The sequence below is a fragment of the Ranitomeya imitator genome, chromosome 2 (assembly GCF_032444005.1).
Source record: "Ranitomeya imitator isolate aRanImi1 chromosome 2, aRanImi1.pri, whole genome shotgun sequence".
Classification (NCBI taxonomy): domain Eukaryota; kingdom Metazoa; phylum Chordata; class Amphibia; order Anura; family Dendrobatidae; genus Ranitomeya; species Ranitomeya imitator.
In genome coordinates this window covers 721,156,319-721,180,320 of record NC_091283.1, presented here as the reverse complement: position 1 = coordinate 721,180,320, position 24,002 = coordinate 721,156,319, and positions in this window count along the sequence as shown.

The window sequence follows — 24,002 nt, the reverse complement described above, 5'->3', positions numbered from 1 at the left end:
GTGAAGTGATTCTAAACATTTCAGGAGTAGGTGAAATCAGATGATGCGGTCTTCTGGTTCCTCTCTGTCACAGTAAACCTGTGACAGTAGGGGAGCTCCTCTAAGGTGTAGAGGGATAATTCATGCCATATGTCCAACTTGAATATGCAATAGTTGAATGGCATAGATGAATCAAGGAGGACGATGGTACTGTTGGCCAGGTACTCCTTCACCATCTTCAAAAACTTCTCGTCTTTGTCAGACTACTCCATGCATGAGGGCCTGGTTCATGGGAGGGTCGAATAAAAAAGTCTCAGACCTTTGATGGTTTTCCCCTGCCTCCTTTGGACCTGGTGCGGGTCTCCTTAGTTTCTCCTCTTTGGTTTCCCAAGGATCTATGATCTCTGATGCCAAAGTTGTCAGGTGGATATTTTTTAACTAATTGGTCAATTAGGGCCTTCTGGTATTGCACTATTTTTCTAGCCCTCTCCATCACAGGATAAAGAAGTGGAAAGTTCTCCTTGTTGCATAGGTTTGAGAAGGTGACCAAGCAGTAAATGGCCAAAATGCGTATAACAGAAAACACAGCGGAACATAAAGTCAGCCCTGTGTGCTAGACTCCCAACAGGCAAGACCTCCCTGTCCCCACCTGAAGGATGACTCTCCATTTCCTCCTCCTCCTCTTCAGCCCATACACGCTGAACAGACAGGTTGAAGCTTGTGTGGTTAGTACCCTCTGTAGCACAGGCAAACATCTCCATTTGCTTCTTCTCCTCAACCTCCTTCCCCTCATTATCACCCAATCCACAAAGAGAAGATGAAAAGGGTCTAGACTTTGCAGTATCACCCTTTTTACTTTCTTCCTCCATCTCTTCCGGGTCCTCATGCAAAGCTTCCTCTTTAATTATGATTACTCATATACACCATGCCAATCACAGATGAAAAAGAGGCATAGAGATATAAAATATGATATAAAAAACATCAGCTTATTTCACATAAAATTAAAACAAGACAAGGAATTTCATAAAATTACTGACAGTGAAGCAGGAAAAAAATAGAGTAGCTATGGGGATACCAAAATACAAAAAGCTTTTGTTCAAGCGCTGCTATGTATATTATAGCTCATTAGACAGTGTTTTGTCAAGATGCATAGTGCTAGACAACCTATCTTAAGAGCAAAAAAATAATAATTATTATTTGCAGCCTAACTACAGAAAGCTTTTATACACGTGCTGCTATATGTATTATTGCTCATTAGATCATATTCAGTCAAAGTGCATAGTGCTAGATGACTTAACTTAAGAGCCAAAAAATTGTATTAATTGCTTGCAGCTGATTATTGGGTAAAATGTCTAGTGCAGGACAGCTAATCCACTAGACATTAACCCATCTCTGACAATAGACGTACTATTCCGTCGAGGTGACCTGGGCCTATCTGACCCTCCACAGGATAGTACGTCATAGCGATCGGCCGGGTGTCAGCTGACTATCGCAGCTGACATCTGGCACAATGTGCCAGGAGCGGTCACGGACCGCTCCTGGCATATTAACCCCGGCACACCGCGATCAAACATGATTGCGGTGTGTCGGCGGTATAGGGAAGCATCGCGCAGGTAGGGGGCCCCTGCGGGCTTCCCTGAGTCCCCCACAGCAACGCGATGTGATCGCATTGCTGCGAGGGTCTCTTACCTCCTCCTTCTCCTTGCAGGCCCGGATCCAAGATGGCCGCGGCATCCGGGTCCTGCAGGGAGGGAGGTGGCTTCACAGCACCTGCTCAGAGCAGGCACTATGAAGCCTGCAGCTGTGCATGTCAGATCGCTGATCTGACACAGTGCACAGCAAAGTGTCAGAACAGCGATCTTATACTATAACATGATGCCCCCCTGGGGCAATGTTATATTGTAAAAAAAAAATTTCACATCTGTAAAAAAAATTAAAAAAAATTTCCCCAAAAATTACCCCCCGCCAAAAAAAATATTGTCCCTATAAATACATTTCTTTATCTAAATAAAAAAAAAACAATAAAAGTGCACATATTTAGTATTGCCACATCCGTAACGACTCCACCTATAAAACTGTCCTGCTAGTTAACCCCTTCAGTGAACGCGGTAAAAAAAAAAACGAGGCAAAAAACAATGCTTTATTATCATACCGCCAAACAAAAAGTGGAATGACACGCGATCAAAAAGACCGAAATAAATAACCATGGTACCGCTGAAAATGTCATCTTATCCCGCAAAAAACGAGCCACCATACAGCATCATCAGCAAAAAAATAAAAAAGTTATAGTCCTCAGAATAAAGCGATGCAAAAATAATTATTTTTTCTAGAAAATAGTTTTTATCGTATAAAAGTGCCAAAACATAAAAAAATGATATAAGTGAGGTATCGCTGTAATCGTACTGACCCGAAGAATAAAACTGCTTTATCCAGTTTACCAAACACGGAACGGTATAAACGCCTCCCCCAAAAGAATTTTATGAATAGCTGTTTTTTTGTTATTCTGCCTCACAAAAATCGTAATAAAAAGCGATCAAAAATTGTCATATGCCCGAAAATGTTACCAATAAAAAAGTCAACTCGTCCCGCAAAAAACACGACCTCACATGACTCTGTGGACCAACATATGGAAAAATTATAGCTCTAAAAATGTGGTAATGCAAAAAATATTTTTTGCAATAAAAAGCGTCTTTCAGTGTGTGACGGCTGCCAATCATAGAAATCCGTTAAATAACCCGCTATAAAAGTAAATCAAACCCCCCTTCATCACCCCCTTAGTTAGGGAAAAATTAAAATTTTTTTAAAAAAATGTATTTATTTCCATTTTCCCATTTGGGTTAGGGTTAGGGCTAGGGTTAGGGTTATGGTTAGGTCTAGGGCTAGTGTTAGGGCTAGGGCTAGGGTTATGGCTAGGGTTAGGGTTAGGCTTGGGGCTAGGGTTAAGGCTACAGTTAGGGTTGGGGCTAAAGTTAGGGTTAGGGTTGGGGCTAAGGTTAGGGTTGGGGCTAAAGTTAGGGTTAGGGTTTGGATTACATTTACGGTTGGGAATAGGGTTGGGATTGGGGTTAGGGGTGTGTTTAGGGTTACCGTTGAGATTAGGGTTAGGGGTGTGTTTGGATTAGGGTTTCAGTTATAATTGGGGGGGTTTCCACTGTTTAGGCACATCAGGGGCTCTCCAAACGCGACATGGCATCCTATCTCAATTCCAGCTAATTCTGCGTTGAAAAAGTAAAACAGTGCTCCTTCCCTTCCGAGCCCTCCCGTGTGCCCACACAGGGGTTTACCCCGACATATGGGGTATCAGCGTACTCAGGACAAATTGGACAACAAATTTTGGGGTCCAATTTCTCCTGTTACCCTTGGGAAAATACAAAACTGGGGGCTAAAAATAATATTTGTGGAAAAAAAAAGATTTTTTATTTTCACGGCTCTGCGTTATAAACTGTAGTGAAACACTTGGGGGTTCAAAGTTCTCACAACACATCTAGATAAGTTCCTTGGGGGGTCTAGTTTCCAATATGGGGTCACTTGTGGGGGGTTTCTACTGTTTAGGTACATTAAGGGCTCTGCAAACGCAATGAGACGCCTGCAGACCATTCCATCTAAGTCTGCATTCCAAATGGCGATCTTTCCCTTCAAAGCTCTCCCATGTGCCCAAACGGTGGTCCCCACCCACATATGGGGTATCAGTGTACTCAGGACAAATTGGAAAACAATGTTTGTGGTCCTATTTCTCCTGTTACCCTTGGGAAAATACAAAACTGGGGGCTAAAATATAATTTTTGTGGGAAAAAAAAAGATTTTTTATTTTCACGGCTCTGCGTTATAAACTGTAGTGAAACACTTGGGGGTTCAAAGCTCTCACAACACACCTAGATGAGTTCCTTATGGGGTCTACTTTCCAAAATGGTGTCACTTGTGGGGGGTTTCAATGTTTAGTCACATCAGCGGCTCTCCAAATGCAACATGGCGTCCCATCTCAATTCCAGTCAATTTTGCATTGAAAAGTCAAATGGCGCTCCTTCGCTTCCGAGCTCTGCCATGCACCCAAACAGTGGTTTACCCCCACATGTGGGGTATCAGCATACTCAGGACAAATTGTACAACAACCTTTGGGGTCCATTTTCTCCTGTTACTCTTGATAAAATAAAACAAATTGGAGCGGAATTAAATTTTTTGTGAAAAAAAGTTAAATGTTCATTTTTATTTAAACATTCTGAAAATTCCTGTGAAACACCTGAAGGGTTAATTAACTTCTTGAATGTGGTTTTGAGCACCTTGAGGGGTGCAGCTTTTTGAATGGTGTCACACTTGGGTATTTTCTATCATATAGATCCCTCAAAATGACTTCAAATGAGATGTGGTCCCTAAAAAAAATGGTGTTGTAAAAATGAGAAATTGATGGTCAAATTTTAACCCTTATAACTCCCTAACAAAAAAAAAGTTGGTTCCAAAATTGTGGTGATGTAAAGTAGACATGTGGAAAATGTTACGTATTAAGTATTTTCTGTGACATACAGTTAGGTCCATATATATTTGGACAGAGACAACATTTTTCTAATTTTGGTTATAGACATTACCAGAATGAATTTTAAACAAAACAGTTCAGATGCAGTTGAAGTTCAGACTTTCAGCTTTCATTTGATGGTATCCACATTAAAATTGGATGAAGGGTTTAGGAATTTCAGCTCCTTAACATGTGCCACCCTGTTTTTAAAGGGACCAAAAGTAATTGGACAATTGACTCCAAGGCTATTTCATGGACAGGTGTGGGCAATCCCTTCGTTATGTCATTCTCAATTAAGCAGATAAAAGGCTTGGAGTTGATTTGAGGTGCGGTGCTTGCATTTGGAAGATTTTGCTGTGAAGTAAACATGCGGTCAAAGGAGCTCTCCATGCAGGTGAAACAAGCCATCCTTAAGCTGCGAAAACAGAAAAAAACCCATCCGAGAAATTCCTACAATATTAGGAGTGGCAAAATCTACAGTTTGGTACATCCTGAGAAAGAAAGAAAGCACTGGTGAACTCATCAATGCAAAAAGACCTGGGCGCCCACGGAAGACAACAGTGGTGGATGATCGCAGAATAATCTCCATGGCGAAGAGAAACCCCTTCACAACAGCCAGCCAAGTGAACAACACTCTCCAGGAGGTCGGCGTATCATTATCCAAATCTACCATAAAGAGAAGACTGCATGAAAGTAAATACAGAGGGTTCACTGCACGGTGCAAGCCACTCATAAGCATCAAGAATAAAAAGGCTAGACTGGACTTTGCGAAAAAACATCTAAAAAAGCCAGCACAGTTCTGGAAGAACATTCTTTGTACAGATAAAACCAAGATCAACCTCTACCAGAACGATGGAAAGAGAAAAGTATGGCAAAGGCGTGGTACAGCTCATGATCCAAAGCATACCACATCATCTGTAAAACACAGCGGAGGCAGTGTGATGGCTTCGGCATGCATGGCTGCCAGTGGCACTAGGTCACTAGTGTTTATTGATGATGTGACACAAGACAAAAGCAGCCAAATGAATTCTGAGGTATTCAGAGACATACTGTGTGCTCAGATCCAGCCAAATGCAGCAAAACTGATTGGTCGTTGTTTCATACTACAGATGGACAATGACCCAAAAACATAAAGCCAAAGCAACCCAGGAGTTTATTAAAGCAAAGAATTGGAATATTCTTGAATGGCCAAGTCAGTCACCTGATCTCAACCCAATTGAGCATGCATTTCACTTGTTAAAGACTAAACTTCAGACAGAAAGGTCCACAAACCAACAGCAACTGAAAACCACCGCAGTGAAGGCCCGGCAGAGCATCAAAAAGGAGGAAACACAGCATCTGGTGATGTCCATGAGTTCAAGACTTCAGGCAGTCATTGCCAACAAAGGGTTTTCAACCAAGCACTAAAAATGAACATTTTATTTAAAATTATTTAATCTGTCCAATTACTTCTGGTCCCTTTAAAAACAGGGTGGCACATGTTAAGGAGCTGAAACTCCTAAACCCTTCATCCAATTTTAATGTGGATACCCTCAAATGAAAGCTGAAAGTCTGAACTTCAACTGCATCTGAATTGTTTTGGTTAAATTTTATTGTGGTAATGTCTATATCCAAAATTAGAAAAATGTTGTCTCTGTCCAAATATATATGGACCTAACTGTATCTCTGTGATGTAATTGCATAAAAATTCAAATTTGAAAATTGCGAAATTTTCAAAATTTTCGCCAAATTTCAGTTTTTTTCATAAATAAACACAGGTAATAAAAGAAATTTTACCACTATCGTGAAGTACAGTATGTCACAAGAAAACAATGTCATAATCACCAGGATCGGTTGAAGCGTTCCAGAGTTATAACCTCATAAAGGGACAGTGGTCAGAATTGTAAAAATTGGCCTGGTCATTGACGTGCAAACCACCCTTGGGGGTAAAGGGGTTAATTGTCTTCCCCAGCACAAATATCATTTTACTCACATAAATGTGCATCCTTTCCTGGATGTCCATCAATGACACCAACAGCTCCGTTTCGCCATATTGGCTTCATCAAATAGGGGCATGTATGTACGCTGCATCGTCCTGTCTATTTATACCCCGCACACAGCTGATATCATGAACTTCTCGCAGTGTAAAAAGCGACTTCCTGTTCTCCGTGCTTGTAATTCAAGCGTGGAATGCTCTACGTCACCATGTTTGAGTGGAGCAGGAAGTCACAGGGCCGTTCTCATCTGCGCATGCGTCAATCGGGCGCTGAGATGAATCAATAGAAAACATAAATAACTAAATAAACCACGAATCAGAAACACAAAAACAGGTAATAGTGATGTTAGTTAAAGGGACAGTGGTTCACTAGTCCTGTGTGTGGCCAATATGTCATCATTATGCTATTACGATGTTATTATAAACATATACTGTACATGGTGGTAATTAAAAAATATATAAAAGAAATTGCCTAAAATGGGCAGGCCAGCAACAAGAATAAATTACAAAAAATTCAAGTTTGAAAAATTCTATATTGGGTACCACTCCATAATCAATAGGCTGTTTGGAGGTAAAATATGATTTATTGATGTTTGTGGGGCATTATATGATCCTTTGAGGTTATTTGGTGAGGGATTGTCCTCTTCCATTGGCAAGATTTCATCCTTGTACACTGCCCTTGTTCTTGGGTGTATTTTTGTATTCATGTTTTTAGATGTTTTTAAAATTCCAGTTGTGTGGTTAAAAGACATTAAATAAAACGTTATATGTTTATATACTATATCCTGTCTTGGTGATCCCTGCGTTTGTGTATGTTTCTTTTCTCTTTTTTGTATAAATGACATATTAAGTGATTAATAATAAATATAGAACTAAACATATTTAATTATGAGCAGTGGGTGTTTGATTAGACACAGAAGTGGGATGGTTAGGCCGGGGTCACACTTGCGTGTGCAATGCGAGAAACTCGTGCGAGTCTCTCGCATTAATACCTGGAACTGCCGCAAGTGCTCGGGACCGGAGCATTCAGCTGCATGTATTTCTATGCAGCCTCATGCTCTGGTCCTGAGTGCCAGCAGCAGTTTTGGGTATGGATGCGAAAGACTCGCGTGAGTTTCTCTCATTGCACACGCAAGTGTGACCTAAGCCTTGTGCTGATTATGATGTCATTGCCGCTCACCATCTTTTTTGATTCCTCAAAGTTTTGTAGATCCTCACAATCAACAAAGATGGCTCAGATTTCCATACGAACTTGTCGGTTGTTATGTGCGGAGGCTGAGTGGAATAACAACTGGCATGTTGTAGCTGGTATTCAACTACTGCCATATGCTGCTCACAAACCCTTGCCAACAAATACAAAGTTGCATTCCAGTGTTTGTGCATGTCACAAGCCAATTGGTGAGGTGGCACTTGCAAGCCCTGCTGCAGCACTGCCAGACCGAGAGCAGCAGTAGGTGACATGCGAAAATGGGTGCACACACAGTGTACCTTCACAAGTAACTCACCCAAATCTGGATAGGTTTTCAGAAATCACTGAACCACTAAGTTAAACAGGCCAGGCATGGTACATGTGCGAGCTTACCAAGCTTCACAGCCATCACCAGGTTACGGCCATTTAACCTACAACCAGGTTACATGTCTGGTTGTAAGTTCAGCACCACAGATCTATATCTAGAGCCACAGATCTGTTTGGTCTGCTAGACCTTTGAGCAACTTTTTGGCAGTGTGCTGTTTTTCACTAAGAAATGAGTTTCAGCAAAGCCTGTTGCTGCTTTACCGAGGCAGTGATTCCAGCTTGCAATTGATGTGGACGACATTTTTGATCGAACTAGGTCCCACAATTCTAGGCATTGGTAGGAGGTGTGCCATTACTTCATAACCATGACGTGGTTGCGGCCTCCACAAGGTTCACCAAGTGTGCTGTGAAGGAAATGTAGTGTACCTGGCCATAAGCACTTGTTCACATTTTGGTCATGATGTGGACCTTACCAGTAATTCCATTGGTCATGGCACAGGTGAAAATATGGGATACGTGCTTGTGTAAGGTAGGGAAAGCACAAGTGAAGATATAGTGGCTGCTGGAAACCGAGTATTGTGAAACGGTCATGAGGTTGCGGAAAGCCTTAATGTCCACAAGCCTAAATTGCAAAATTTCCACAGCAAGTAGTCTGGCCACGTGGTCATTTAATGTTTGGACCTGTGCGTTGATCGATGCATATTTTCGCTTGCATTGTCCCTGGGGCTGAGCGCTGCACTGGAACAAGGAAGTGGAAGTGGTTGGTGCTTGCAAATGGCGCAGGTTAGGAAGCATTTATGCCTGCATCCTGGATAGTTGTGTCATGGTCTGCTGAGTTAATGTGATTAGGTGGTTTTAGGGTTAACCTGACCAAATTAGCTAGACTTTAATCATGAGTATTTGGCACGTGCCTGATGAGGGGAGGGGTTTGAAGAGCTCAGAGAAGTGGCGTTCTTGTAAACATTTTTTTCCCCTAACTTTATGTGTGCACAATGCGGCTAGCCAAGGAAACACCCACAATGTCCTGACACAATGGCTTATGTCATTGGCAGCTGAACTGAAATCACATCTCCCTATCCACATAAATAGCAGACATCTTGTTTTAGTGCCATTTTGACACGGTAACAGCGCAAAGAGGCTACTCCTGACCCTGGCACTATTAGCAGCAAGATTTCAGTTAGTTAGCTAGGCGATCTATATCAGACAGATAGTGTAAAGACAAAAAAGAGTTAGAGTAGCACAAGCAAATAGAAAAATATGGTGCAAGGCCCCCCAGGCAAAGATCAAACCTCAATGTAGAAATCCAAAAAACGGAGGCAACACACCATTCTTGTTGGAAAATAGCTACTTTTTATTAGCCCATCTTAGCAACATTTTGGTCCAAAAAGATGTGAAACTTTTACAAGATTTTAGCTAGTTAGCTAGGCGGTGTATATCAGTCAGACATTGTAGCTAGCTAGTGTCCAGTGTGGCTGTTAAGTTTACCTTCAAGCATTTTATTTTGCCATTACTGAGGTCCACAGACAAAGCCAGCAGGGCACATGCTCTACAAGTGTGTTGTGCACTACCTCTATTGTGCTCCATGCAGGAGTAAAGAATTCTAAATAATATTTTTTCACTAGCTAAATGTGAAAAAGCCTGCTGTATCCCAGATTTTAGCTAGTTAGCTAGGCAGTTGTATATCAGTCAGATAGTGTAGCTAGTGTAAAAGAAATGGATAATCTTCATCTTATAATAACATAAAAATTACAGAAAAACAAGTATTGTGCAATGCTATCATCTGAGTCTCTTTTAGAACGATTTCCTGGACATTCCACATAGCAGTGGTCAATATTTCCCAGAAATTGTCAAGGACATCTTGTTGTTTTTGTCCAGATTAACGATATGTGTCTGTTTTTGTCTTAATCCACCCAAAAATCCTGAATGTTCAGCCAAAATCTCATAAAACCGCAGACATGTGCAAAGCACCCCGACATTCTTTTCTTCTAATCTATCTTGTATCCCAGGATGTGCATGACAACTTATTGTATAATCCATATTCTTGCCAATTTATTATGTAACTCTTTATTTCCTTTTGATCTTGGGGCTTTAAAAGTCCAGCCCTAAAAATAAAGAACAGAGACTATTTGGACATACAACGAGCGTGTGTCTCTCTGATTATTGCTTCATCACTTAGGTACCTATAAGACAGAACAGCTGAGTAGGTTAGAATTCCAGTCTCTAACACTAGCTAGTGTCCAGTGTGGCTGTTAAATTTCCCTTCCAGCACTTTTTTTGGCCAATACTGAGGTCTACAGACAAAGCTCGCATGGCACATGTCCTACAACTGTGTTGTGCATTACTTCTATTGTGCTCCATGCACAAGTTTAGCATTCTAAATAAAAAAAATTTCACTAGCTAAATGTGAAACAGCCTGCTGTATCCCACCTTATCATTTAGTGCTGTGGTAATATGAAACTGTCTGCAGGCCTAAGGCCCATTAAATAAAAATTATAATTTTTTTCTGTTGCTGAATATGAAACAGCCTGCTGTATGCCATATTGTCATGTTATGGTGGTAATATGAACCTGTCTGCAGACATAATGCGCATTAAAATTTTTTTCTTTTGCTGAATGTTACACTGTGTGCAGAATTATTAGGCAAAGAAAAGAAAAAAAGATTGGACTACAAACAGGCCAGCACAACCACAAGGAATAGAAAAATACCAAATAGTTTATTGTTGTGAATTCTGTGGCAGAGCTCCCTCCTGTGGTCACAAGTGGTACTTCGGCTGGTTCTCTCTGTGAGCTTCCGTTGGTGGAGGATAGTGGTACTGCGGCTTCTGAGTTTCCTTCCTCAGGTGATGTGGTGAAGTCGTTAGGTGCTGCTCTATTTAACTCCACCTAGTGCTTTGATCCTGGCCTCCAGTCAATGTTCTAGTATTGGACCTGTTTCCTCCTGGATCGTTCCTGTGGCCTGCTGCTCTGCATAGCTAAGTTCCTCTTTGCTATTTGTTTGCTTTTTTTTTCTGTCCAGCTTGTCAATTTGTTTTTTTCTGCTTGCTGGAAGCTCTGGGACGCAGAGGGTGTACCTCCGTGCCGTTAGTTCGGTACGGAGGGTCTTTTTGCCCCTTTGCATGGTTTTTGTAGGGTTTTGTGTTGACCGCAAAGTTACCTTTCCTATCCTCGCTCTGTTCAGAAAGTTGGGCCTCACTTTGCTAAATCTATTTCATCTCTACGTTTGTCTTTTCATCTTAACTCACAGTCATTATATGTGGGGGCTGCCTTTTCCTTTGGGGTATTTCTCTGAGGCAAGGTAGGCTTATTTTCTATCTTCAGGCTAGCTAGTTTCTCAGGCCGTGCAGAGTTGCATAGGGAGCGTTAGGCGCAATCCACGGCTGCCTTTAGTGTGGTTGGAGAGGATTAGGGATTGCGGTCAACAGAGTTCCCACGTCTCAGAGCTCGTTCTTGTTTTTTGGGTTATTGCCAGGTTACTGTATGTGCGCTGGCCTCTATGTCCATTGTAGTACTGAATTACCTTTCATAACAGTACTGGAGGCCAAAAGTACTAATGATTCCCAATAGAGGGAAAAAAGAAGTTCTGAGACCATTTTTTTTTCTTTGCACTGTGTTTTGCCTTTTTTTCCCCTAGACATTTGGGTGGTTTAGGACACAGGTGTAGCAATTGACATTAAAGGTCTGTCTTCATGTGTGGATCAGCTCACGGCAAGAGTACAAAATATTCAAGACTTTGTGGTTCAGAATTCTATGTTAGAACCGAGAATTCCAATTCCTGATTTGTTTTTTGGAGATAGAACTAAATTTCTGAGTTTCAAAAATAATTGTAAACTGTTTCTGGCTTTGAAACCTCGCCCCTCTGGTGACCCAGTTCAACAAGTTAGGATCGTTATTTCTTTTTTGCGTGGCGACCCTCAGGACTGGGCATTTTCTCTTGCGTCAGGAGATCCTGCATTAAGTAATATAGATGCATTTTTCCTGGCGCTCGGATTGCTGTACGATGAGCCTAATTTTGTGGATCAGGCAGAGAAGAATTTGCTGGCTCTGTGTCAGGGTCAGGATGAAATAGAGGTATATTGTCAGAAATTTAGAAAGTGGTCCGTACTCACTCAGTGGAATGAAGGTGCGCTCGCAGCTATTTTCAGAAAAGGTCTCTCTGAAGCACTTAAGGATGTCATGGGGGGATTTCCTATGCCTGCTGGTCTGAATGAGTCTATGTCTTTGGCCATTCAGATCGGTCGACTCTTGCGCGAGCGTAAATCTGTGCACCATTTGGTGGTATTACCTGAGCTTAAACCTGAGCCTATGCAGTGCGATAGGACTTTGACCAGAGTTGAATGGCAAGAACACAGACGTCTGAATGGGCTGTGTTTCTACTGTGGTGATTCCACTCATGCTATCTCTGATTGTCCTAAGCGCACTAAGCGGTTCGCTAGGTCTGCCACCATTGGTACGGTACAGTCAAAATTTCTTCTGTCTGTTACCTTGGTCTGCTCTTTGTCATCATATTCTGTCATGGCATTTGTGGACTCAGGCGCTGCTCTGAATTTGATGGACTTGGAGTATGCTAGGCGTTGTGGGTTTTTCTTGGAGCCCTTGCAGTGTCCTATTCCATTGAGAGGAATTGATGCTACGCCTTTGGCCAAGAATAAGCCTCAGTACTGGACCCAGCTGACCATGTGCATGGCTCCTGCACATCAGGAGGTTATTCGCTTTCTGGTGTTGCATAATCTGCATGATGTGGTCGTGTTGGGGTTGCCATGGCTACAAGTCCATAATCCAGTATTAGATTGGAAATCCATGTCTGTGTCCAGCTGGGGTTGTCAGGGGGTACATGGTGATGTCCCATTTCTGACTATTTCGTCATCCACCCCTTCTGAGGTTCCTGAGTTCTTGTCTGATTACCGGGATTTATTTGATGAGCCCAAGTCCGATACCCTACCTCCGCATAGGGATTGTAATTGTGCTATCGAGTTGATTCCTGGTAGTAAATTCCCAAAAGGTCGACTGTTTAATTTATCTGTGCCTGAGCACGCCGCTATGCGGAGTTATGTGAAGGAGTCTTTGGAGAAGGGGCATATTCGCCCGTCATCGTCGCCATTAGGAGCAGGGTTCTTTTTTGTAGCCAAGAAGGATGGTTCACTGAGACCTTGTATAGATTACCGCCTTCTAAATAAGATCACGGTTAAATTTCAGTACCCCTTGCCATTGTTATCTGATTTGTTTGCTCGGATTTAGGGGGCTAGTTGTTTCACCAAGATAGATCTTCGTGGTGCGTATAATCTTGTGCGTATTAAGTGAGGCGATGAGTGGAAAACTGCATTTAATACGCCCGAGGGCCATTTTGAGTATCTAGTAATGCCATTCGGACTTGCCAATGCTCCAACAGTGTTTCAGTCCTTTATGCATGACATCTTCCGAGAGTACCTGGATAAATTCCTGATTGTGTACTTGGATGACATTTTGATCTTCTCGGATGATTGGGAGTCTCATGTGAAGCAGGTCAGAACGGTGTTTCAGGTCCTGCGTGCTAATTCTTTGTTTGTGAAGGGATCAAAGTGTCTCTTTGGTGTTCAGAAGGTTTCATTTTTGGGGTTCATCTTTTCCCCTTCTACTATCGAGATGGACCCTGTTAAGGTCCAAGCCATCCATAATTGGACTCAGCCGACATCTCTGAAAAGTCTGCAAAAGTTCCTGGGCTTTGCTAATTTTTATCGTCGCTTCATCTGCAATTTTTCTAGTATTGCTAAACCATTGACCGATTTGACCAAGAAAGGTGCTGATTTGGTCAATTGGTCTTCTGCTGCGGTGGAAGCTTTTCAAGAGTTGAAGCGTCGTTTTCTTCTGCCCCTGTGTTGTGTCAACCAGATGTTTCGCTTCCGTTCCAGGTCGAGGTTGATGCTTCTGAGATTGGAGCAGGGGCTGTTTTGTCGCAGAGAAGTTCTGATTGACTTATCTCGAGTCCGCCAAGCGGTTGAATCCTAGACAAGCTCGTTGGTCGTTGTTTTTTGCCCGTTTTGACTTTGTGATTTCATACCTTCCGGGCTCTAAAAATGTGAAGGCGGATGCTCTGCCTAGGAGTTTTGTGCCCGACTCTCCGGGTGTATCTGAGCCGGCGGGTATCCTCAAAGAGGGAGTAATTGTGTCTGCCATCTCCCCTGATTTGCGGCGGGTGCTGCAAAAATTTCAGGCTAATAAACCTGATCGTTGCCCAGCGGAGAAACTGTTTGTCCCTGATAGGTGGACGAATAAAGTTATCTCTGAGGTTCATTGTTCGGTGTTGGCTGGTCATCCTGGAATCTTTGGTACCAGAGAGTTAGTGACTAGATCCTTTTGGTGGCCATCTCTGTCGCGGGATGTGCGTACTTTTGTGCAGTCCTGTGGGATTTGTGCTCGGGCTAAGCCCTGCTGTTCTCGTGCCAGTGGGTTGCTTTTGCCCTTGCCGGTCCCGAAGAGGCCTTGGACACATATCTCTATGGATTTTATTTCAGTTCTTCCCGTCTCTCAAAAGATGTCAGTCATTTGGGTGGTCTGTGATCGCTTCTCTAAGATGGTCCATTTGGTACCCTTGTCTAAATTGCCTTCCTCCTCTGATTTGGTGCCATTGTTTTTCCAGCATGTGGTTCGTTTACATGGCATTCCAGAGAATATCGTTTCTGACAGAGGTTCCCAGTTTGTTTCGAGGTTTTGGCGAGCCTTTTGTGGTAGGATGGGCATTGACTTGTCTTTTTCCTCGGCTTTCCATCCTCAGACTAATGGCCAGGCCGAACGAACCAATCAGACCTTGGAAACATATCTGAGATGCTTTGTTTCTGCTGATCAGGATGACTGGGTGTCCTTTTTGCCTTTGGCTGAGTTCGCCCTTAATAATCGGGCCAGCTCGGCTACCTTGGTTTCACCGTTTTTCTGCAACTCTGGGTTCCATCCTCGTTTCTCTTCAGGGCAAGTTGAATCTTCGGACTGTCCTGGTGTGGATACTGTGGTGGATAGGTTGCAGCAGATTTGGACTCATGTAGTGGACAATTTGACTTTATCCCAGGAGAAGGCTCAACGTTTCGCTAATCGCAGACGCTGTGTGGGTCCCCGACTTCGGGTTGGGGACTTGGTTTGGTTATCTTCTCGTCATATTCCTATGAAGGTTTCCTCTCCTAAGTTTAAACCTCGTTTTATTGGTCCGTATAGGATTTCTGAGGTTCTTAATCCTGTGTCTTTTCGTCTGACCCTTCCAGATTCTTTTTCCATACATAACGTATTCCATAGGTCATTGTTGCGGAGATACGTGGCACCTATGGTTCCATCTGTTAATCCTCCTGCCCCGGTTTTGGTGGAGGGGGAGTTGGAGTATATTGTGGAGAAGATTTTGGATTCTCGTGTTTCAAGGCGGAAACTCCAGTATCTGGTTAAGTGGAAGGGTTATGCTCAGGAAGATAATTCCTGGGTCTTTGCCCCTGATGTCCATGCTCCCGATCTTGTTCGTGCCTTTCATATGGCTCATCCTGGTCATCCTGGGAGCTCTGGTGAGGTTTCGGTGACCCCTCCTCAAGGGGGGGGTACTGTTGTGAATTCTGTGGCAGAACTCCCTCCTGTGGTCACAAGTGGTACTTCGGCTGGTTCTCTCTGTGAGCTTCCGTTGGTGGAGGAGAGTGGTACAGCGTTTTCTGAGTTTCCTTCCTCATGTGATGTGGTGAAGTTGTTAGGTGCTGCTCTATTTAACTCCACCTAGTGCTTTGATCCTGGCCTCCAGTCAATGTTCTAGTATTGGACCTGTTTCCTCCTGGATCATTCCTGTGGCCTGCTGCTCTGCATAGCTAAGTTCCTCTTTGCTATTTGTTTGCTGTTTTTTTTCTGTCCAGCTTGTCAATTTGTTTTTTTCTGCTTGCTGGAAGCTCTGGGACGCAGAGGGGGTCTTTTTGCCCCTTGCGTGGTTTTTGTAGGGTTTTGTGTTGACCGCAAAGTTACCTTTCCTATCCTCGCTCTGTTCAGAAAGTTGGGCCTCACTTTGCTAAATCTATTTCATCTCTACGTTTGTCTTTTCATCTTAACTCACAGTCATTATATGTGGGGGCTGCCTTTTCCTTTGGGGTATTTCTCTGAGGCAAGGTAGGCTTATTTTCTATCTTCAGGCTAGCTAGTTTCTCAGGCCGTGCCGAGTTGCATAGGGAGCGTTAGGCGCAATCCACGGCTGCCTTTAGTGTGGTTGGAGAGGATTAGGGATTGCGGTCAACAGAGTTCCCACGTCTCAGAGCTCGTTCTTGTTTTTTGGGTTATTGCCAGGTCACTGTATGTGCGCTGACCTCTATGTCCATTGTGGTACTGAATTACCTTTCATAACAGTTTATTAAACACCACAGCAAAGAACATCTAAAAACATTAAAAATACAACAAGTGTGTACAAAACACCCCTAACCACACATAATATGTCTGCAAGAAATATTTTAACATAATATAGTAAGATAAATAGGGCTGGCAGTATAAATCACCACATGTTTGCAAAGAAGCATATATATAATAGCTGAAAAGGGAGAGGTCTCTATGATGTGCAAAAGACCTGTAGATAAGGAAAACAAACCCTATGTGCCGCACGCCCTATTGATGTATCAGCATAGTGAGCCTAAGAAAAAAAAAATGTCCAAAAGCTCATCAAAAGACCATCAACCAGGGTAGAAAACAGTCAACAAGATTGATAACCCATGCAAACAATGAAAGCGATATAATGCCGTATATACTCAGCTGAATGTGGAAGAAAATAAGCCGAAGCCCACAGATAAACTGGCTCTAAAATGCCATGCAGCTGTCCATGCCCTAAGTGACCGGCATGGAATCAGAAAAGGGTGTGTGGAGAGAACCCCACGCGTATCGCCGCCGCAGCGGCTTCGTCAGGGGAAGTGAGAGCTGGGATGAATAACTCACGTATAAATGCAGATGATCATCATCATAAGTGTGCACAGCTGCGTCGCACAGGGGCGGGAGGTATAGACCAGAAGAGGAGCACTGGTTCAGAGTAAAAGGAAAGCGGAAGTACCGGTAATCTCCATGGAGATGAATGACGCATGCGCAGACGCGGCTTAAATCATGAGCCACGCTGCACAAGCATCTAGAAGTACATCAGAGGGCACAGGTGAAGCACAGAGGCACATAGGACAAGAAGCAAGACGCAATGGCGCACAAGTGCTGGCCACAAGGACCTGCGACTCAAAACGGGACTCAATAAAATGCAAGTGCATGCCATACGGGCATGGGCAATATAAGTGTACCTGAATAAAGAAAAATATGATGTTAATATAAATACAGTACAATGCAAGACAATGGAGCGGCTAGATATCATGCCCATAAGTAAATGGGTACAAGACAGTAATACATAGGGAAATATATTGGTAATGCAGATATGATATAATGCAATACAATAAAGCAGGTGACTATATATATATCATACCCATTAATAAATGGGTGCAGGAAAATAATACACAAAAATATTGATAACCAATAACCATAATGTCAACTGTCCCAGATATAATAAAGGAGACATATATAAATATACAAAAAAAAAAAAAATAATAATAATAATTATATACAAAAATAAATAAATAAATAATAAAAAAAAATAAAAAGATAAAATATATATACAGTGGGGCAAAAAAGTATTTAGTCAGTCAGCAATAGTGCAAGTTCCACCACTTAAAAAGATGAGATGTGTCTGTAATTTACATCATAGGTAGACCTCAACTATGGGAGACAAACTGAGAAAAAAAAATCCAGAAAATCACATTGTCTATTTTTTTAACAATTTATTTGCATATTATGGTGGAAAATAAGTATTTGGTCAGAAACAAACAATCAAGATTTCTTGCTCTCACAGACCTGTAACTTCTTCTTTAAGAGTCTCCTATTTCCTCCACTCATTACCTGTAGTAATGGCACCTGTTTAAACTTGTTATCAGTATAAAAAGACACCTGTGCACACCCTCAAACAGTCTGACTCCAAACTCCACTATGGTGAAGACCAAAGAGCTGTCAAAGGACACCAGAAACAAAATTGTAGCCCTGCACCAGGCTGGGAAGACTGAATCTGCAATAGCCAACCAGCTTGGAGAGAAGAAATCAACAGTGGGAGCAATAATTAGAAAATGGAAGACATACAAGACCACTGATAATCTCCCTCGATCTGGGGCTCCACGCAAAATCCCACCCCGTGGGGTCAGAATGATCACAAGAATGGTGAGCAAAAATCCCAGAACCACGCGGGGGGACCTAGTGAATGAACTGCAGAGAGCTGGGACCAATGTAACAAGGCCTACCATAAGTAACACACTACGCCACCATGGATTCAGATCCTGCAGTGCCAGACGTGTCCCACTGCTTAAGCCAGTACATGTCCGGGCCCGTCTGAAGTTTGCTAGAGAGCATTTGGATGATCCAGAGGAGTTTTGGGAGAATGTCCTATGGTCTGATGAAACCAAACTGGAACTGTTTGGTAGAAACACAACTTGTCGTGTTTGGAGGAAAAAGAATACTGAGTTGCATCCATCAAACACCATACCTACTGTAAGGCATGATGGTGGAAACATCATGCTTTGGGGCTGTTTCTCTGCAAAGGGGCCAGGACGACTGATCCGGGTACATGAAAGAATGAATGGGGCCATGTATCGTGAGATTTTGAGTGCAAACCTCCTTCCATCAGCAAGGGCATTGAAGATGAAACGTGGCTGGGTCTTTCAACATGACAATGATCCAAAGCACACCGCCAGGGCAACGAAGGAGTGGCTTCGTAAGAAGCGTTTCAAGGTCCTGGAGTGGCCTAGCCAGTCTCCAGATCTCAACCCTATAGAAAACCTTTGGAGGGAGTTGAAAGTCCGTGTTGCCAAGCGAAAAGCCAAAAACATCACTGCTCTAGAGGAGATCTGCATGGAGGAATGGGCCAACATACCAACAACAGTGTGTGGCAACCTTGTGAAGACTTACAGAAAACGTTTGACCTCTGTCATTGCCAACAAAGGATATATTACAAAGTATTGAGATGAAATTTTGTTTCTGACCAAATACTTATTTTCCACCATAATATGCAAATAAATTGTTAGTTGGGTCTACCTATGATGTAAATTACAGACGCCTCTCATCTTTTTAAGTGGTGGAACTTGCACTACTGCTGACTGACTAAATACTTTTTTGCCCCACTGTATATATATATATATATATATATATATATATATAAACAAAAGCAAAACAAAGCAAAAAAGGCTCCAAAATCAGGGAACCACTAATTTGTCCAAGCCCGACGTCGGCATATCCACTTGCTGATGGCAATGTACAGGCATATATAAGGAAGAGGACAAAAATATCCCTCCTCCAAAGAACTTGCAGAAACTGTCCATCTAAAATACTGTATCCTTCACATAACAGTAGGGGATTCGTACAACCGACCGAAATACAGTCATCATGCCCCAAGATGATCCAGGCTCAAATGAATCCATAGCCGAGTCCCGATTCCATAGCCGTCCAGATACCGTTGTCCTTCAAGGGTCCAAGTCACCCATAGCCGAGTCCCGATTCCGTAATCGTGCAGATACCACTGTCCTTCAAGGGTCCAAGTCGCCCACAGGTCATGTACAGGTGAACAAGCGACCGACATCCAACCAACTACAGGGCAATTGATGTTGAAATGAGTCAATCCAATCCCAATGAAGGCTAGAAAAGAATAAGAATGTTAAAACCACAATGAGGCTGGGCTGAATACGTTGCGTCGATGGATCAGCTACCCAGAAATCCCGTAAAGAGAAGTTCTTCGTTCAGCCCAAAGGGAGCTACTGATTGTAGCTGAAAAATCCATCTGGATTCTATTTGTAAAAGTGCTTTACGTCTATCCCCTCCTCTCTCATTTGGAGCGAGTTTATGCAAACCCACCACCCTGAGATTAGTTGAAGAACCTCCGTGGTGAGAAAAAAAGTGTTCAGACACCGGGGTAAGAGTCTTGCCCTTTCTCAAATCTGAAGCAGCTAGATGGATTGTTGAAATGTGCTTCTGGACACGTTTCCTCAGTTCTTGTGAGGTCTGTCCCACGTACAGCATTTTGCACGGGCAGATGAGGGCGTAAATGACATCCCTAGATTTACAGTTAATATACGCCTTGAGGGAGTGCCTACTAAGGAGTGTGGGGTGAACAAAGAGGTCAAGGGTACGAGCCATGTGTGGACATACATTGCAGTCCCCACATGGAAAGGAACCTCTGAGGATAATACCTCTATTTAACCTCACTGTTGGTCTCCTAAAATGACTCCTAGTAAGGAGGTCCCTCAAACTGGGCGCCCGTCTAGCAGTCATGAGGGGTCTATCACTTGTAACCTCCAGTGTTTGTAGATCCGCTTGAAGAATTTGCCAATGTTTAGTGAGGATATCACTGACCTGTTTCCAACTACTGTTGAAGTCAGTGATAAATCTAGTTTGTGTCTCCTGACATTGTCTTCTCGATGAAAGAAGTGATCTCTGATCATGACTTCTCGCCCTTTGATAGGCCGTAGAGATGACACGTTTCGGGTAACCCCTTTGGTGAAATCGATCCGAAAGATCCCGAGCCTGGATCGAAAAATCACAGTCACAAGTACAATTACGTCTTACATGTAAGAACTGTCCCGTAGGTACACCCATCTGTATGAAACTGAAGCTAAAAGACAACTCAATAATATCCAATATTATCAAAAGCTTCCTTCTGACCCCCCTCCTGTGTTCCTTTCTAAATTTGATCGACTCCTCTGCAGGGCCCTACAGTTTGCCATCATCACCCCACAGGAGAAATGGTATCTGTGGGTGGAAAACCCAGTCACGGCAACATTCTACATGCTGCGGAAAGTACACAAAGACAGCACCAGGTCTCCTGGAAGGCCAATCGTTTCCAGTGTCGGCAGCATGTGTGAACGGGCGGGTGAGTACTTGGACTTTTTTCTTCAGCCTATCGCCTCGTTCCTCCCTTCATTTGTCTGTGACTCCTCACATTTTATTGATGTATGTGGTCAGATCGAACTTCCTGAGGATTTCCTTCTAGTCACGTGTGATGTAGAATCACTCTATTCTAACATTGGCCACAAAGAAGGGACTGAGGCGGTTGCCTATTTTCTGAATAAGAACAGCTCTTCAGATAGGGGGCACGATTTATTTCTGCTAGACTTACTGACATCTGTTCTTCATCACAATTTCTTTCTCTTTGACAGGGTCTACTATCTTCAGCGATCAGGCGTGGCGATGGGCGCGAAGTGTGCACCAGCCTATGCTAATACTTTTCTCGGCTGGTGGGAAGAGAAATTCGTCTATCCTCTACCATCCTTCGCGGCCCACGTACACGCCTGGTTTCGCTTTATAGATGACATTTTCATTCTTTGGAAGGGTACTAAGGAGGAGGTCATATGGAGATCAAGGTGGCCATTTTCCTGCAGCCGAGATGCGAACTCGGCTTCAGGAAAATGGCCATCGAGATCGCCATCTGCGCACTCGCGGCATCCCGCGGCCATTTTCCTGAAGCCCCGGGAAGCCGAGAAGAACCATCTGCGCACGCGCAGCCTCACAAAGATGGCCGCGCCCACCGATAAATGGCTGAATAGCGCAGATCGCGCTATTTTCCTTGAAGCTGCGCAGTGGATTCGCCACTTGGACATGCGCACACCACTACGCCACCAACGGAGATCTGGGGGAGAAACAGCGCTGTCACCACGCCCATATGACCTGACCTGCGTGAGTGACAGCCCAAAACGGCGACTTTACAAAGGTATTTCGGCAGCATAGGTGGGGAATAAAGGCTCCTAAATACACTAATGTAAAGCCCAGCTCTGCCCCTATTTAACGCTATTTTTAGCTCTTCTTGAAAAAACGGGGTGACAGGTTCCCTTTAATGGGTCTGTGTGATCCGTGCGTTCCCACAAACACTGACATGTCTCCGTGTTTTTCAAACGGACACACGGTCCGTGAAAACACGCTGACATGTGCAGAGACACATTGATTTTAATGTGTCTACGTGAGTCAGTGTCTCCGATACATGAGGAAACTGTCACCTCAAGTACCAGAGCCACTGACGTGTGAAACCGGCCTAATACAGGGTGTATCAGAGTCCACCTTCCTTCTAATTTCTTGCATTGCCTAAATAGGTTTTGTGAGTTTCAGAGCCATAAAATCATGTATTTATCCCTCTACTATGTTGAATACTGTAGTCATAGGTGACTGAGAAATACGGTGAGAGATGGCCTGGCTGTTAAAAGGTGGAGGATTCGTTTTTTTTTTCTTCTTTGATATTGCCTCATATACAAGTCAATATAAAGGGAAGAATGTTTCCTAACATTTTTTCCCATAAAATTCATTTTTTCTTTGGTTTTGTATGTTTTGTTGTTAGTCTGCAAAAGTGGAGTAATATTCTGAAAACATTGTTTCCAGCAGTGACCTGGGAGTCAGAGATGAGTCCAGGTGTCTTTCTTTTGCTTTCCCATTCCATTTGAACCCTGTTTCCAGATAATTTCTGGCAGAAAGTAGCCATGATATGTGAATACCTGACAACTCCTCTAAATCATGATAAATGCATTAAGCATATGTAGTTCTTTGACAATAATAATTCATTATTGATACAAAAAAATGTGTTTTAACAATAGATGAATTAAATGTGTAAATGCCAATTCTCCATAGCCATCTAGTGGCAGATTATTGGGTTTATACTGTACATTTTTATCAAAGAACTAAGAAAGGGCTGGTCTATGATTAGGCATTGTAAATAAACCTTATAATGACAGTCAACAATTAGTCATATAAAAATTACATGTAAGAATGTGGAATGCTGTCAGCTAACAGATGTATTACTTTGATCTTTCCATCTACACACCCATTTTGAAATAATTGCCTCCCTATGACTTTGATGACATGGCATTAAGAATGTTTTAAACACTTGTCAACTCATATTAAGGAATGTGACAAAACAATTTGGGAGGAGTAATAAAAGTAAGCCTCTAACTTCAGCTATTATTGCTGCATCAAAATGGTATATCTACAGTATGTCAATATCTATGTCTAAATCTACAGTATACATATACGGTATATATATATATATATATATATATATCATATATACAGTTCTGTGCTTAAGATTTTAGCAAATGTTGAAACAATGATGCAATTTTTTATTTGCTTTTTATACCCATCTCTGTGCAGGTGCCTTATCTACCATAGGGGGAATTGACTCCAGGGGAAATTGACTCCAGTCGATGCACGAGATTTTTACAAAACATGAGAATGATTGTAAAGAAAATTGTAGTCATAGATGCAGATAATTTTTTCGTGAAAAACATTTTTACCTTTTTGTGCGCAGCCCTGCACAAACTCCTACCAGGGAAATTAATGTCAATTATTACCAACAAAATGCAAATTTTTGCTAAAAATTAGAATAATAGTAAAGAAAATTGTAGTCATTGATGCCCATTTTACTTTGAAAACATTTTTTACCATGTGTGCCTAGTCCTGAGGGTGGACTGAATCTGAGCAGCGTCCTAATAGATAAATTCACTGCAAATTCAAAGCACACAAGATTTTAACTTCTACCAAAAATGAAGATGATAGTAAAAAAAAACTGTAGTAATGGAAGACCATGAACTTTAGTTTGAAAACAATTTTTGACCTTTGAGCATGATAAAATGTGGTGGACGTGCGACATGTAGCGAGCCATGATGTTTCTGGCATTATCATTTACTATTAAGTTACCCAATTGTAGTTGATGAGAGGCCAGCCAGTATGATATTTGATACGTTTTGCCATGTCACTTTTGTGGACACAAAGATGTTCATTGAGGAAGATGGTGATAAGCATCACCTGGTGTGGAATTGTCCGCAGTAAACACATGCCCGCTCATGACTCTCAATGGGTCATGAAAGACAGATACAGTCTCTAGCCATTATTGCTGTTGTCCAAGGTGGGCTGCAAGTTTATGTGCATGACAGCACAAGAAACACTGACAGCTCTGATCAGTTGTAAGATCGTTACCACCTGTGAGAGAGCTTCAGTTCCCATGCT